This window comes from Ursus americanus, chromosome 3 (genome assembly GCF_024610735.1).
Source record: "Ursus americanus isolate L20-20 chromosome 3, mUrsAme1.1.p, whole genome shotgun sequence".
In the NCBI taxonomy this organism is placed as follows: Eukaryota; Metazoa; Chordata; class Mammalia; order Carnivora; family Ursidae; genus Ursus; species Ursus americanus.
The window spans coordinates 35,967,457-35,983,978 of NC_142129.1; the positions used below are offsets into that span (position 1 = coordinate 35,967,457).

Genomic DNA, 16,522 nt, shown 5'->3' on the forward strand with positions numbered 1-16,522 from the left:
AAAACTTACCTAAAGGATATAAAATTATATTCAAATAAATACACAGGCCCACCTTGTTCTTGGATTGTTTCTTCAAATTAGTCTATTAATTTAATATAATTTCATTCAAAATCCCAACAAGACATTTGTTGTGTATATAGCTTAACAAGCTGATTCCAAAATTCATGTGGAAGAAAAAATACCCAATACTATTGGAAATGTTTGAAAAAGAAGAAGAAGAAGAGAGGAATTACCCTAACACTTATTCAAACATACTATGGAGCCTTGATAATAAAAACAGAGTTGAATTTGCACTGAGATCTACAAAAGCGAATCAATGAAACAGACTGAAGAGTCCAGAAATTGCTCTTCAGATATATGGAAATGGAATACTTGATGAAATTTATGCTTAATGTCTGTGTGGAAACGATGAACTCTTCCAAATATGATGTGACAACTGGCAATACTTTAAAGTGGTGGAGAATTAAATCTCTTTTCCCTACTTAACAGAAAATTAAATATCTAAGCAAAAAAGGCTTTGAAAAAAATTTTTAAATCTTGGAAGGGAAGGTTCTTGCCAAGCAAGACACAAAACTCAGAAACTATAACAAAAAAGGCTGAAAAACTGGACTACATTGAAGCTTAAAACTTCTATAGGGTAAAAGGTACCATGAAGAAAGTTTTAAGAAGGGGGTATCAAGGACAAACTAGCAGAAAATATTTAATAAGCTAGAACAGATGAGGATGTGTGTCCATAATACATAAAGAACACATATTCATAGAAGGAAACTTTCACTTTTTCACCTATTATCTGTGTACTTCTATACTGTTTCCATATTCAACAAGAATTTTCTCATATACTGCTTTACAAAAAGCTAAAAAAAAGTTTTAATGCAGGGAGTACATCGCTCTTCACCCAGACTGTCCATCTCAACTTTTCTATTTTAAAATATCTCAAATTCAAGACTTCAAGGTCTATAAAAAATACATTATTCCATCTACTCAGTTATTTAAATTTAAAATAATCTTACTTATGATGAGGAACCTGTGGAGTATATATGTCTGTTCCCTGTTGCAGCATTAACAAAGGAAAATGACATTTCCATTACTTCCAGTCATGATCAGTGTAATAGTTAATATTAAGTTTATTGCTTTATTAAATTTATTTGCTTTAATACTATTAAATTATAATTCACAAATGCTAATAAATGGTTTATAAACAGCAGAGCTATATCATCAAAGTAACTTAGAAAAAGTTAATTAATGGCCTTGTCTCTTATTAACATGACTGTTTAACTACCGCAGTGACAATCTTGGTAACAAATTCCCACAAACTTTGTGTCTCGAAACAATAGAAATCTCTTCTCCCACAGTTCCAGAGGACAAAATCTGAAATCAAGGTGATTGCAGGTTGGTTTGTTCCAGAGGTTCTGAGGGAGAATCTGTTCTATGACTCTCTCCCAGCTTCTGAAGGCTACTGGAAATCCTTGATATTCTTTGGCTGGTGACTACCCTCCAATCTCTGCCACTGCCTTCACATGGCCTTTTCATCCTTGTCTCTCCTCTGTATCTGTGTGTCTCTAAGTCATCTCTTTTTCTTTTATAAGAACATATATCATTGGGCTTAGGGTGCCCCCTAAATTTAAGATGATGTCATCTCAAGATCCTTAATTACATCCATAAGACCCTATTTTCAAACAAGGTCACATTCACAGGTATCAAGTTTAGGACTTAGACATGTCTTCTGAGGATACATAATTTAACCCACCAGAGGCATCAAGGCAGGGTAGGCCCCAGGGCTAAAAAGACTGGAGAAAACTGAATGGAGAAAGTGGCACCTGGGCCCCGAAGTATGTCCAAGAATTGGAGAGCTCAAGATGAGAACATAGGATTTTACAGAAGTAGGAAAATGTTAGAAATGGTGGTTCTGAGAGAAGGGCAGTGTCAGGAAGCAATATTCCTCCGGGAGATAATTGGAGGCCCCCCCTAGCTTACTCAGGATGTGTCGAATTATGTTTAGGTACTATCAGGAAACCAGAAAGGTTTTCTAAAACACAGAGCTGACTAGATGTATTATGTATAATACATTAAAGTTATTTCTAGAAATAACAAAATCTCCACATGAGGGCCTTTACTTTGAAATTTTTATTTCTATAAATTACTCAAGAATATTTCAGATAGTTACTAATGGGAAAAATGAATTCCCATGAAATATTACATAAAAACCGGTTGCCCTGAAAGTCCGCTGCTTGAGCTGGGAGGTTAGGTTATAAATCGCAGCGCTGCACTTGGGTAGGATTGCATGAAGAACAGCTCCATCTAATTAGCAGGTGCAGGCTAGTTGATGACCTTTTGGTAACTGGTAGTGGGAAAGAATGTGCACTCTTGCATCTGTGGGAGGCATTGAGGGTGGTAGTTAAGGACAATAGTTATTTAACAGTCTTGTTTCAAATCCTGGCTCTACTTTTGTTCTTTTACTAGCTATGTAATTTTCAGCAAGTTGCTCCATTTTCTAGTCTCTATAATGGGGGTAATAATATTACCTAAGTCATATGTTTATTGAGAGGGTTAGATGAGACGGTATGTTAGTTTCTAGGGGCTACCATTACAAAAGACTACAAACTGGGTGGCTTAAAACAACAGAAATTTATCATCTCACAGTTCTGGAGGCTAGAACTCTAAAATTAAGATGTCAGACCTTGTCCTCTCTAAAATCTGTAGGGGAGAATCCTTCCTTGACTCTCCAAGCTTCTGGTGTTTGCTGGTCACCCCTGGTGCTCCTTGGTTTGTAGATGCATCACTCCAATCTCTGCCTCTATCACCACATGACCGTCTTTTCCCTGTGCTCCTCAGCTCTTGCTGGAGAATCCCGAAGGCTGGATTAAGGGCCCACCCTACTCCAGTGTGACTTCATCTTAACTAATTATATTTCAACTACCCTACTTCCAAATAAAGTCACATTTTAAGGCACCGGGGATTAGGATTTCAACATATTTTTGTGGAGGCATAATGCAACCCAAATGAAATGGTATTTGAAAATCCCTTTGCACTCAACAAATAACCAACATTTGCTACTATCTTGAAGGCAGAGGAAGTTTTGATACAGGCTGACATTACGTTATCTTGCACTTGGCAGACGCTTGGTAAAGGTTGTTGATGTGATGGTTTTGTATGTATTTACATTTTTATTTTAGTAATTTAAATAAACTCAATATAGCTCTCTGCCAAAATAGAAAAAAAATCCTAAGTCCAGGAAGTACATCCTCTACTTCTCTTGTATGGTCCAGAGTTTACAAAGACGTTTTGTAAGAGTTTAATGCCAGGGAATAAACATACCTTATAACCACAGTTCTGCGATTCTAAAAGTACATGCAATGTTACTACACTTGTTTATGTTTACAATTTAAAAATCTGACAACCCACCTTCCTTGAGGTGAGGAGAGGCTTCTTCACCTTTTTTAGTGGCAACCCTTCTAACCCAGAGAATTAATAAGTTTATTTTAATGCTCCAGACGGTTCCTTCCATCAGCGACCCTTCCCCATGTTGCAGTAGAGTTGGCATTGTTCATTTTCCATTTCTTAAAATGAAAAGGGGGAAATGCCTTTTTTTTTTTAAGATTTTATTTATTTATTTGACAGAGAGAGAGAGAGACAGCCAGCAAGAGAGGGAGCAGAAGTAGGGGGAGTGGGAGAGGAAGAAGCAGGCTCCCAGCAGAGGAGCCTGATGCTGGGCTTGATCCCAGGACCCTGGGATCGGGCCCTGAGCCAAAGGCAGACGCTAAACTACTGAGCCACCCAGGCGCCCCGGAAAATGCCTTTCTTTGTAAGCATTTTGATAGTGACTCTAAAATATAAAAGATAAGTGCCAAAATTGAATTAAATCATAAGATTTATCAAGATGAAAAATCTCCCATTTAGAATTAAATGGCTCTAGGGGTTCTGGAATCTGTTGTTAAGTACAAAATCAGTCCAATGATCAGGCTAGGAAATATACGTGAGGAAACCCTTCATATCAAAATCTTACTATATTTCCTTAAATGTACTTTTAAAAAATCATATCTGGGACAAACTGCAACTTTGTATCTGAAAATTTTTTCAAAACCAATAAACGGCAAAAGACAGACTGCAAAAATTTAGGAAAGTATACTGATTATGTTAAATAAAAAAATTTAACCTTTATATGCAAATTTTAAGCAAATATATAATGGAAAGAAGCAAATGAAACTAAGATGGAAGGCAATGTGAAAAAGAAGAAAGTCATACTGTCTTCTGATGGGAACAAATTAGGCAGAGGAATTCAAATAGAGAAAGAGGAGCCAGGCAGGTCTGGGACTAGCCAGACACTTTCCACAGAATGGGAATTCTAGGAATATTAAGGAGGACAAAGCCAGGGAGAGGGATATGGAAGATGAGGAAAGTGGTATCAAAAAGAAAAATCCGAACGTATTTACATTCATTGTTTTTAGCAATAGTTAAGACACTAAGGCCAGTGAGGATAACTAACACTTAAAATAAAAATATACCCAGAAGTTTCTTTCTTTAATCTTTGATCTGATGGCAGTTGTCAACAGACAGCAGAGTGCACTTAAACCAGGGACTCGGCAGATCTGGGTTACAGGTTTGATTCTGTTTCTCACGGGTTCTGTCTTCCCAGGTAAGCCACGGAAGCTCTCTGGTTTCCAATGTAGCCATTAATGATTTGTTTCTTCTCGTATGATTCAGTCTACAAATCAAACATTGTATGCCTCTGAGTTAATGGATTTCTTCTTTTAATAGAAACAGATTCTGAGAATGTACACACGTGCACGCACACACACAAACACACACACACACACACACACACACACACACACACACACACACAAGTGATACTCAAAATATCTCACAACCAGTTCAGCATCAACTAATCGTAACAGAGGCTGGCCACAAACCACCAGTATGGTCACCAATTCACGCCTCCTGAGAATCAGCTCTGCAAGGATAAAGATGAAATCACAGATACATTGATCTGAGTGGAAAGGTGGCTTGCTCAGACTTTCAGTAAACCAAATCTATATTCGCACCCTAACAATGCAGTCCATGTGTAACTGTTCACCTGGCGGGAACTCTCCTGCACTGTAGACCTGGGGAGCGGGAGGAAATACATAGCTTCTGGGAAGGAAGGAAGGGAGGGAGAAGCATCTACATTTCAGGATCATGATTCCTACATGGAGCAGACTGATTAGACTGTAGCTAGAACTTGGAATTGCTTAGCAACTAAATACTTGCTCCCATCCTCTGATTTACATAGGTGCTAGAGAACCTCTTGAGGAAAAATATCTTGAACCGAAAATCAAATTCAGGGGCGCCTGGGTGGCTCAGTCGTTAAGCGTCTGCCTTCGGCTCAGGGCGTCATCCCGGCATTCTGGGATCGAGCCCCACATCGGGCTCCTCTGCTGGAAGCCTGCTTCTTCCTCTCCCACTCCCCCTGCTGTGTTCCCTCTCTCGCTGGCTGTCTCTCTGTCAAATGAATAAATAAAATCTTTAAAAAAAAAATCAAATTCAGATGTATGGATTTCAAAGACTCATCTGGTGAATCAGGGTAAGAAGGAGGGAAGCTGAGAGAATCCAGGTGGGCCCTTGAGGGAGAATTCCCCCTTAGAGAAGGAAGAGTCTAGCATGGGGCCAGATCAGCGTACGGCCGCAAGGTTGTACTGGGAGTAAGAACATGGCCTCTGGACTCTTCTGACAGGGGCTTCTGAACTGCCTCTGGCATCACCTCCTTTGTGACCTTGGCAATTACTTAGCGTTTCTAGACTTTAGTGTCTTTATCTTTAAAATGGGGACGCAAATCATCACAGTCCATGTTTCATAGTGTGGCTATGAGGAAAAATGGAGGTATCGCATGTAAAGCCTTTAGAGAGAATGTAACACATACTAACTGCTGTTACCCTGGAAGCACAAGTATATTTGGAATGGGAAACACCAGGCGTTGTGCGGAAACTGGAAAACCCAACAATAGTAACAGCAATAATCGTGACAACAAGCTCACTATATATTCTGTATCGTTCAGGGACCCTGCTCAGGGTGCCCCACCCCCACTCTACCCAGTCTTGTTCTTCCTTAAATGCAGGCATTTTTCTCTTCCCTTCCAAGGCAGTAGCTTGGGGTTGGAAAATTGGGGGACTTCTCTCACTCTGGGGGGAGAATCTGAAGCTTTTGATTGAAAGGCTGAGGCCCCCAGAACTGGATTGTCTGAGGGAAAAGAGCTCCCAGCACTGAAGGAGGTGGGAGCAGCCGACCTGAGGGAGATGGGGAACAAGGAAGGAGCTGAAAGGGCACTTGTTCCCCGTTCCCATCAACGCATCAACTTTTCTAATTAAAAAGGACAAACTATTATGAAAGAGAAGATCTTTATAAAGATTTAAAGTTGTTGTCTATCACTGTCTAAAAAAGGCTGAAGAACTAGCTGGGAGGTGATGACAGGCTTGGAAACCAGAACCATCTGGACAACCACTGAGGCTGCGTGGCACTGCCTGGGGTCCAAGTCACAGGTCAAGGGCATCGTAGATGAAGAAGGCCTGGATTAAGTTAGAAGATGGAAGCAGGATCAAGGTCATATAGAACTGGGTGCTGGATCCACAACCAGAAACAACACAGGAAATAGCTGGCCCCCACCTCCAGGGGCATCTGGTCTGCAGGCTCCCCCAACAATGGAGCTGATAAGAGACTGACCTTCTGACGGGGTCCATCTCAAGATGTGGAACTCAGCTTGCCCTAGAGGCTTGGGAAGAGGACAGAAGCTTGTAGAAGGTCACCTTTTACAGACCAAGAAATAAATTGCTTAAATTAATCATTTAGATGTTGATTATTTTGAGGGTTTTTTTTCCTGTGTCATTCGTTGATATAAAAAATGCCATTTATAGCCAAAAGCCACTAAATTGTTAAAAATGTCATAAGCCAGTTCTCAGAATTAATAAGTCAACTAGAAACAAGTGTGTGCTCTTACCAAGGGTTAAATATGCAGTTTGGATGAGGATTTGGGGCCATTAGATATATAATCACAAAAAACCTTTTTTTGTATGAGATGATTCACTTTTGGTTTTGCAATGCAAAAATTGCCATCTTTATTATTTCCAGTCTACTCTGTATCTGTATGTGATATGAGTTCACAAGTAAAAGCAGTTACCATGGTAGCCAGAGACCTTCCTTTCATAACAGACAAAAGTGAGTAGTAATGTTTTAGACCCACTGTTTTCAACTTTGTTCCTTCTATATGTGTCTTCCCCATTAATATTACAGCATTAAGATGATCCACAACACACTTAAACCCTTTGCTTTGAATATCGAGATGACTCAGCCACCCTGTCCTGTAAATAAGGAGGTTTCGGCTTTTACAGATTACTCCTGTCAACTAAAACGTGGTTCAAGTGAGAATTACACGGTCCTGGCAGACATTCATGTGACCTAAGGTTTGGGTTTTTTCTTAGGATTTATAACCCTGACAGTTCATTTTGTGGGCCTTCTTTAAAGCCTGTCATTTAGCACAAATTGACATTTAAGCAACTTTTTAAAGCTCTAGTATAAAAATGTTAAAACAGCCTGGGTTTTTTCCTATTAACATCGCCTATTATTTATTATCACAGTCAGAGAAGCGAATCATCAATTTTTCCCTTTCAACATTTTCTTAGAAACTGGAGGCAGCGGGGAAGATAGGGCATCATCAATTTTATCTCCTTCTTTAAAAAGGAACAAATAAGCTTCTTAGATTAACATTAAAATCTTTTGTACAAAAGACACTACAAAATGAAGGGAAGATGCCACTGTGTGTTGTACTGCATTTAACAACACAAGATTAGTGTCCAGAATATATATATAAATTCATATTATATAATGTATAAATATTATACATATATAAGATTTTATATATAATATAAACTAGTACATTATAAAATATATAATATGCAAATATATATATTTGTACAAATTATTAGAAAAAATAAACTCAACAGGAAAATGGGAAGGAATATAAAAGCAGCAATTTACAAAAGAGTTTGAATGGCCATATAAAAAGATGCTTAACCTTCTTAGTTATCAGAGAAGGTTGAATTAACATAATGAAATACCATTTTGTGCTCATAGGACTGACAAAAACACAAAAGTCTGGGGGAGGAAGGTGGTGGTTTAAAAAGGTCTCTGCTCTCATGTTCACCAGCCCTCGCCTCCAATCCAACTGCCAGATTACTTTCCAGCCAAGCAGCCCCTGGGCTTGGAGGGTGTGTGGCTCTTCCGGTCAGTCCTGAAGTGGAGAGATGAACCAAAGGCACACCTGGGGACCAGCAGGAAGAAGGCAGACCAGTAGCTGAGGATTCTAGAGAAAGCTTGGCTTGTGGAGATCGTTGGCCCCCTATTCTTTCTGCCTAATTGGGAAGCTAGAGAAGAGCCAGGCAGGTGCCCAAGTCTTCCCCGTCTTGAAAGATGGGAGAATGACATCCTTTGCTAGTATTTTGCTTTGTTTTCTTTTTAAGGATTGTGTTTTATTTATTTTTAACTCCAACAGCATAGAGCTTAGCTAACCTGGAGAGATGTGCATTTATTACAAAGGGCCACAGAGAGAGACTTGTCACATTAGCGTGGAACTCAGTCTCCTCGGAAAGAGAAAGAATAAGGCCCTGGTTGACAAACAGTGGGGAACGCGTAGTTCCCACTCTGTCGTTACATACAAACATCATAAGGCTCCCACACTGGTCTTTCATTACAGGACAAGGTCTGTGTCTGCTTACTTCTTGAACATTGTGATTCAGGAGAACGGGTCTCTCGAAATCAGAAAGTGCTTGGATGAAAAACATATCCACAAGGTTTGGAGAAGACCAGGCCCTTACTTGTTCAGTATTTCAAGCTGAGAAAGATGAGTTAATTCTTGAGGAAAACAATTCCAAACTTGTGTTGAAGTCAGCTGCTTCAATTCAAAAAACCATGATAGTTAAAAACAAGGATATCAGAGAGGTTTTGGATGCTATCTGTCTCTGATAAAGGAACAGTTCAGCAGGCAGATTAATAACATCTGGGAGCTGCCGAGCTATGGAAACGGATACTTAAGACCTGTCTGTGACATTAAGAGCACAATTGAATTCATCTATTTAAAGGAGAAAAAAAAGGCATGGGAGGGTAAAATCAAGACATTTTAAGACATTTGAAATCATTTTTCTAAGTAATTCTTGGGTTAAAGCAAAAATCCAAAATTACTGATAAAATGAACAGCAGAGTCCTACACTTCCCATCTGTGGCATGCAGCCAAAGCAATACTCAGCAGAAATGTACCTTCTAAGTGCATTTATTAGGAAACGAGAAAGATAGAAAATAAATGCATTAAACTTTCACCTCATGATGAGTGAAAAACAACCAAACCAAACAAAAAAAATTAGGAAGAAATTTAAAAAGATAAAAACAGAACTAGATTAAATAGAAAATAACCCCAAAAGGCAGACTAATTAAAATAAAATTAGTTCTTTGAAAAGCCCAATAAAATACACAAGCCTCTGGTAATTCTGACAATAGGGAGAGAGAGAGAGAAATAACACCAGAAATAAGAATTAAAGCAGAGCCAAAGATACAGATAAACCCGCAAAATCCAAAGAATTGTATCTAACACTTAGACCAATAAATTTAAAATTTTAGAAAAAAGAATTGTTTGGGACATACAGATTATCAACTAATATCAGAGAATATCTAAAACTGAATAAACAGCCACAGAAAAAACTGAAAACATAATTTTTAAAAATCTACTCTTTTAAAAAAGGCATCAGTTCCAGACCATTTTATGAGTGAGTTCTACATAACCTTTAAAGAGCAGATATTTTTTTCCCCATGTTTTATCTAAATTGTTTCAGGCCACAGAAAAAAATTCCCTTACTTGTTCTATAAGGCTAGCGTAACACCAAATTGAGTAAAAACTGCCCCAAATGGCCTTTTCTAAATCTCATTTAAGATTATGAAAGTAAAAATATTTTTCAAAAATTACAAATCAAAACTATAAGAATGATATATCACAACTAAGTAGGACTTCTTATAAGAATAAAAAAGTGACTAAATTGTTCAATAATGGGAAATGTATTAATTCCTTATGAATAGAAAAACAGAAAATCTATATGATTCTTATATTAGAGGTTGAAAAAAATCTCAAACCTATTTCTGAAGTAAACTCAGTAATCTAGGAATAACATGAGAATAAGGTGTTCTGTAAGAAATTAATGTGAGTTTTGTTCCCACTCCTTTAAACAGATTAGTTAGGAATAAAAGATAATTTTACCCTTTTTCAAGAGGACAGCCAAGCCATGGCCTAGGTTTTCCTTACCTAGAACTGAAATGGAGCTTTTTTCCCCTAATTATTTTACCATTTTATTTTTTTCACTTTTTTAAAAATTAATTTCAATTAATTAACATACAGTGTATTATTAGTTTCAGAGGTAGAGTTCAGTGATTCACTAGTTGTACGTAACACCCGGCGCTCATTACATCATGTGCCTTTTTCAATGCCCGTCACCCAGTTACCCCAACCCCTCACCTACCTCCCCTCCAGCAGCCCTCAGTTTGTTTCTTATGATTAAGAGTCTCTTATGTTTTGTCTCCCTGATTTCATCTTGTTTTATTTTTCTCTCCCTTCCCCTATGCTCTTCCGTATTTTCTTAAATTCCACATGAGTGAAATCATATAATTGTCTTCCTCTGATTGACTTATTTCACTAAGCATAGTATCCTCTAGTTCCATCCATGTCATTGCAAATGGCAGGATTTCATTTATGATAGCTGAGTAATAATCCAGTGTGTGTGTGTGTGTGTGTGTGTGTGTGTGTGTATACACACCACACCTTCTTTATCCATTCCTCTGTCGTCAGACATCTGGGCTTTTGTGTCTCCTGGTTAGTAAAGGAGAAGTTAGTACTCAAGTACTGGCTGCCCTGGGGATAATCAGGCTCTAGGTTTAGGAGATCGGGTTAACCGAGGGCATTTACTCCCGACTATCCAAGAGAAGACAGAAGAGGCTTTTGACTCGTGGAATCTGAAAGGCAAGAATGACTCTACTGAAAACTCAGATATGGGAAGCACTGCAGGGGGAGCTAGGCCGGGGATGATTAGGGTGGGGAACGACCCGAGCCCACTGGTCTGTCACTCTGGTTGGGAGTTGGCAGGGATGCTATTGCTGCGGGGAGAGATGGCAAGGCTTGTAAAAGCTGAGCCAGCAGGACTGAAACGCTGGGTGTGTGCTGAGGGCTCCGAGGGCTCTGCTGCATGTGCCCACGCACATAGTTTGTGTGGGCACGCATACGTCCGTGTGTGCGTACACATCCCGGTGTGATGTTCTGGATTTGGCCTATCCATTATCACAGTCGACACATATTCTTGTGAACTATTTTTAAGACTATGAGAACTAATAAGAGAATTGTATCAGATGGCTAGACAGAAGACCAACACATGAAAGAGACTCGCTTTCCCGAGTGCTGGCATTAACCACTCCACAGAATGATGAGAAAAATATTCACTCACACTAGCCTATTATACATGTTGGAATAAACATCATAAAAAATGTGTCAAACCTATGAGGAAAAAAATCTTACTTCTTGAAGGAGATATTGAGCACTTGATTAAGGGAATGACATACTATGTCTCTAGATATACTATTTTTCTAGTTTTATAAGCAGGGTAAATATTTAACCTCTCTGCATCTTATTTCCCTTATTTGTAAGACGGAGATGAGAATTAAATGAGTTAATTTATGTAAAGTATAATTGTTACTAATAAAAAATATGTCAGTTCTTTTCAAATTAATCTATAATTTTCATGCAGTTCTAAATAAAATCCCCCCCAAATTTTTATGGAGCATGAAAAAGATAATTCTTAAATTCAAATACAAATGTAAATATTAGAAACTACCTATAGAATGGTGAACATTTAGGATTATGATGGGGAACTTGATACAGCTTGATCATTTCAAAGCATCTTTTGGAGAACTTCAGTAATAAAAACAGTGTAATATTCATTAAAATAACAGACAAATATTTCAAATAATAGAGAATAGAATAAAGAGCCTAAACAGTTTCCTGTATCTTTAAATGTGGGATATGATCTAAGAAAAATGTAACATTTGAGATTCATGGGAAAGAATGGACTATTCAAAGAATTTTGTTGGAACTAATAACTATCTATTATATTTTTATCCAATACCAAAACAAAAATAAATTCCTGATGTGGTTCCAAGTTAAATGAAAAACCACAGCTATAAAAGTATTACAAGAAAATATAAGAAGGGCGGCTGACTGGCTCAGTCAGTAGAGCATGCGACTCTTGAGCTCAGGTTTGTGAGTTCAGTGGAGAGATTACTTAAAAAATAAAATATATTTTAAAAAGAGAGAAAACATAAGAGAACGAATATATAACTGTAAGGAAGCACTGTAAGGTATATTAATCAGGATTTAACTGAGCATAACAGTGATTATGCTACCGTGCTTAAGCAGAGAACAATTAAATACACAGAACCTAATGCTTAGAAAATTATCAGAAGGGATTAGAAGAATGAGATCTAAGTAGAACTTTAAAAAAGAATTTCCAGAACATCACTGTAGATCTGGCCCACCTAAATAATTAATAGCTCTGCTCTGATCAGAAAATTCCATGATCAGAAAGTTGGGGAATCAACTAACTTTAAGACCACTCCACTCCAGCCCTTGTATCTCAGTTAAATGGAGCCCCCATCTACCCTGTTTCTTGATATCCATGAAAGTAAAGAGCAAGAACTGAGGTTTCTTCTGCTGTCTCTGAAAACCAAATGCCCCTTCCATCAGGCTCACCTGTAGAAGCAGCTAGACTAGCAAAGGCATGGACCCATCTCACTCCCATCTTCTAAATCTTGGGGAGAAGAGGCTTCTCCACTAGGACTTAGTTCACACGTAGAATTCAAGTTTAGATGGATTGTGTGAAATGTAGTCTTTCTACTCTCCAGCCTTGAGGACGAAGTAAGTCATACTACAGGGGAGCTGGAATTTCACGAAGGGGGTCAATTTATGATTCCTTTCACAATAAGAAAAACGGAAAACACACAGTAAGAAAGATAGGAAAAGATTGATAGATACACTACATACAATTTATAATTTTGATATGATAAAAGGAGCCATAAACAAAGTAAAATCAACAACAGCAACAACAAAAAGAAACATACTGGGGGGGGAGGAAATACTTGCAATACATAGAACAGATGAACATTAGTGCTCATAATATATGATCTCTGAATCACTAAAAAAGCAGCACAGTAGAAATATGAACAAAACATCAGAGCAAGCAATGAAAAGAAAAAGAAATATATACAAACAATAAATGTATGAAAAGATTCTTAACCCAACCAGTAAACAGTGAAATGCATATGAAAGCGAGGTAGTATGATTTTACCAGATTAGCAAAAAAAATTATTTTAAGTGGTAATATATACAGTTGATGGAAGTATAAATCAGTGTTCGAGGGTCATTTAGTTGACAAAATTTTAAAAGCACATGCCATTTAACAGAACGTTTTCACTCCTAGGAATCAGAGTTACAGAAACCTGTCTAATGAAGCATCATTTGTGATTGCAGAAAATGTAGACAACCTGAATGCTTTCAAAAGGAAAAAGTGTGAAATAACTTAGCTATAGCTATTCTATGAAATAAACGATGGTTTTAACATCTATATTTATTTATAGTATCTTTAAAAATAGTCACCAAGTTTCTGGGGCAGAGATCACTCACAATAACTAGTATTTCCCCTTGTCCCCAGTCTTCCCCTTTGTGGGATGAGAGAATGAGAGCTGGATAGATGTCGCCCCACTTATAAAAGTGTCTGTACGACAGGTGGGGGACCCCCTAAATACGAACCTGGGAGATTATACAGAAGAGGAGTAGCTGCTTGCTGGCTTCTCCCCTGAGAGGCAGAGAGACCTCCCAAATATAAACAAATTGTCCCTGCGAACAAAAGGGAAAGGATGCTAGGCTCTTATCCTTTGGAATAGAAATAAATGTCTCCAGGGGAAGGATAAGACAAGCATGTCTGAGCTTACAAGTCTGGAATGTTTCCATATTTGGAGGAGGTAAGTTTATTACTTTTTGGATGGGAGCAGATGGCTCCAGGTTTAACACCCTGGATGCGAGGAGGAAGTAGATCTGGGAAAATGGAAACGTTCTCTAGTCTATTGGTTTCCTTCCCTTACGAAGCCAAACTATGCAAAAACAGGACAATAAGCAGATGGATAAAAAGTAAATTTATGATATTGGTACCCAGAGTAATCAAAATACAGAATATGAAATGAAAAGTTAAGGGCAATATATTAAATAGTATCTCATCTATGTGAAATTGGTAAATCGAATTGTTAATATGTTTCTCTCTTAGGAGAGGAGAATGGGTGTGATGGTAAAAAAGGGACCTTTGTTTTAACTATATACACTTTTGTTATTGAATTTGGATGTAGACTGAGGGACAATTTTTAAAATATCTTCTTTTCTGTTTTCCAGATTTCTTGCAATAGATGTATGTTAGTTTTATAATAAAACTTGCCTTTTTAATAATCAAAACAGTTCATTCATCAAATGTTCTTTATACTTCACAATAGCCACAAGATTGATAAACAGTATCTGTTAACACTGAATTTATCATTTACTCCAGAAGGGAAGTGGTACATCATTATTGATAAAATGAGATTATCCTCTTCTGCTATTTATCAATGTTTTTCCCACAATAACATCTTAAAATTTCATTCACTAGGCACCTGGCTGGCTCAGTCAGGTAAGTGTCTGCCTTCAGCTCAGGTCATGATCGCAGGGTCGTGGGATCCAGCCAGCTTTAGGCTCCCTGCTCAGCGGGAAGTCTGCTTCTCCCTCTACCTCTCCCTCTGCCCTTCCCCCCTTCCCGCTCCTCTCCCCTGCCCCCGACCCCTCGCTTGTGCTCTCTCTCTCTCAAATAAATCAATAAAATCTTTAAATTTTTTTTCATTCATTTAGCAACATTTATTTAGTGTCTATTACATGCATGACATTATAATTGGCACTGAGGTTATAAAAAAAGTTGGTCCTTCTTGAACATCTCGCAATCTACTGAGGGTAAAAGACTTGTGTTAGAATATATTGTGATTCCCCATGATAAACAACAGCATGTGAACCAAGTGTGGCATAGACCGTGCAAGGGCAGCGCACTCCTGCTTGAGAGGGGGAGTGTTTCATGAAAAGGTGACACATGAAATAGCGCCTGAAGAACTCCATCCTACCACAGCACAGCTGAAGGAAATCAGACCGCTAGCTAATTTGATCTTTATCAACCTGGTAAAGAACCCCTCTGTTTGTGGCTTGACGTTTAAGCCAAATGGTAGATAACACAAATTTCCAACATATTAGACCGAGTCCATGAGAGGATAGAGATGCATCTGATCGAACTGAGAGAAGCCTCTGGAACTGTTACTAAAAGTTGGAGGAGTTGTCTAAGTGTAGACAATTCTTAATCCTGAAAAAGTAAGTCATGTGAAATAGATGTTCTTGATAAAATTCAGGGGAAGAATAACATAATGATTAAGTTTTAAGGCTTAAGTTCCTTTAGTTTGAAGTGAAAAGTACCAGTCACTGTTATGTCCCCTCTTCATTACTCCAATAGAGACTTGAGGGGAGTCAGATGGGAGTAAAGGTTAACTCAGTAGATCTCAAAATGCGGTCCTCAGATCACCAGCACCAATATCACCTAGGAACTTGTCAGCAATGCAAATTCTCTGTCCACACTCTGGACCTACTGAATCAGAAACTCCATGGAGGGGTCCAGCCATCCATGTTTTAACAAGCCTTCCTGGGATTCTGATGTCCATTGCATAATCAAGTTTGAGAACCACTACACTAAGGTAAGTTCTCAGTCATTCACATGCAACCAGTCAATGGCTTTCATTTAACCAGCTCTCTCTTGTTTATGTACCAGCAGAAAGAAAGAGCACGGCAGAAAGGAGAACTGAAGAAACATTTTGCTATTTTTCTCAAACACGTGTATGTAACTAACATTTAAAAGAGAGCACATGAGTGAGAATACTCTTTTTATTTGAAAGAAAACCACCCTACAAGTGGTGGGGTGGATATTTTGGTCTCTACTGCTTCTTGGGCTTCAGAGAATCCATGCAAGCCACATCTGGACAGTCTTCACAGTGACAAAGCAGGCAGTCTTTGATTTGTTGTGACTTGAGAAAAAAAGGAAGACGCTCCTGGCCTCAAATGCCTGTCCAACCAGAGGCCACGTGACTCAAAGCCCACTATCAGAGACTAACTTCTTCCCCCTTCAGTGAAGCATTTCTCCAAATATTCTCAAATTTTAATCCCCTCTGGAGAAATACACTTTAAATTGTCACCAATCTGATTCAACCATGAATGCATTACTAACAACCTTTTCTTCTGAAACTAGAGCTCTAGGAAATGTGCGCAGTAAGGCCCTGGTCCCCCTGGGCGGGAAATAACGCAGGCAAGGAAGGTGGGAGCGTTAGTCACTGGAAACACATTTCCACCCTTCCATCCACTCTA

At 38.4% G+C, this 16,522-nt stretch overlaps 1 long non-coding RNA gene across 1 annotated transcript in view; it reads right to left on the reverse strand.

Annotated features, from left to right (window-relative positions):
* Positions 1-4,500: 4,500 nt before the first annotated feature.
* Positions 4,501-16,522, reverse strand: part of LOC148110366 (uncharacterized) — a 91,893-nt gene continuing 79,871 nt past the window's right edge. Inside the window, exon 4 of the long non-coding RNA XR_015723747.1 lies at positions 4,501-4,702. This is a non-coding gene — a long non-coding RNA (uncharacterized LOC148110366). The remainder of the gene's footprint in view (positions 4,703-16,522) is intronic.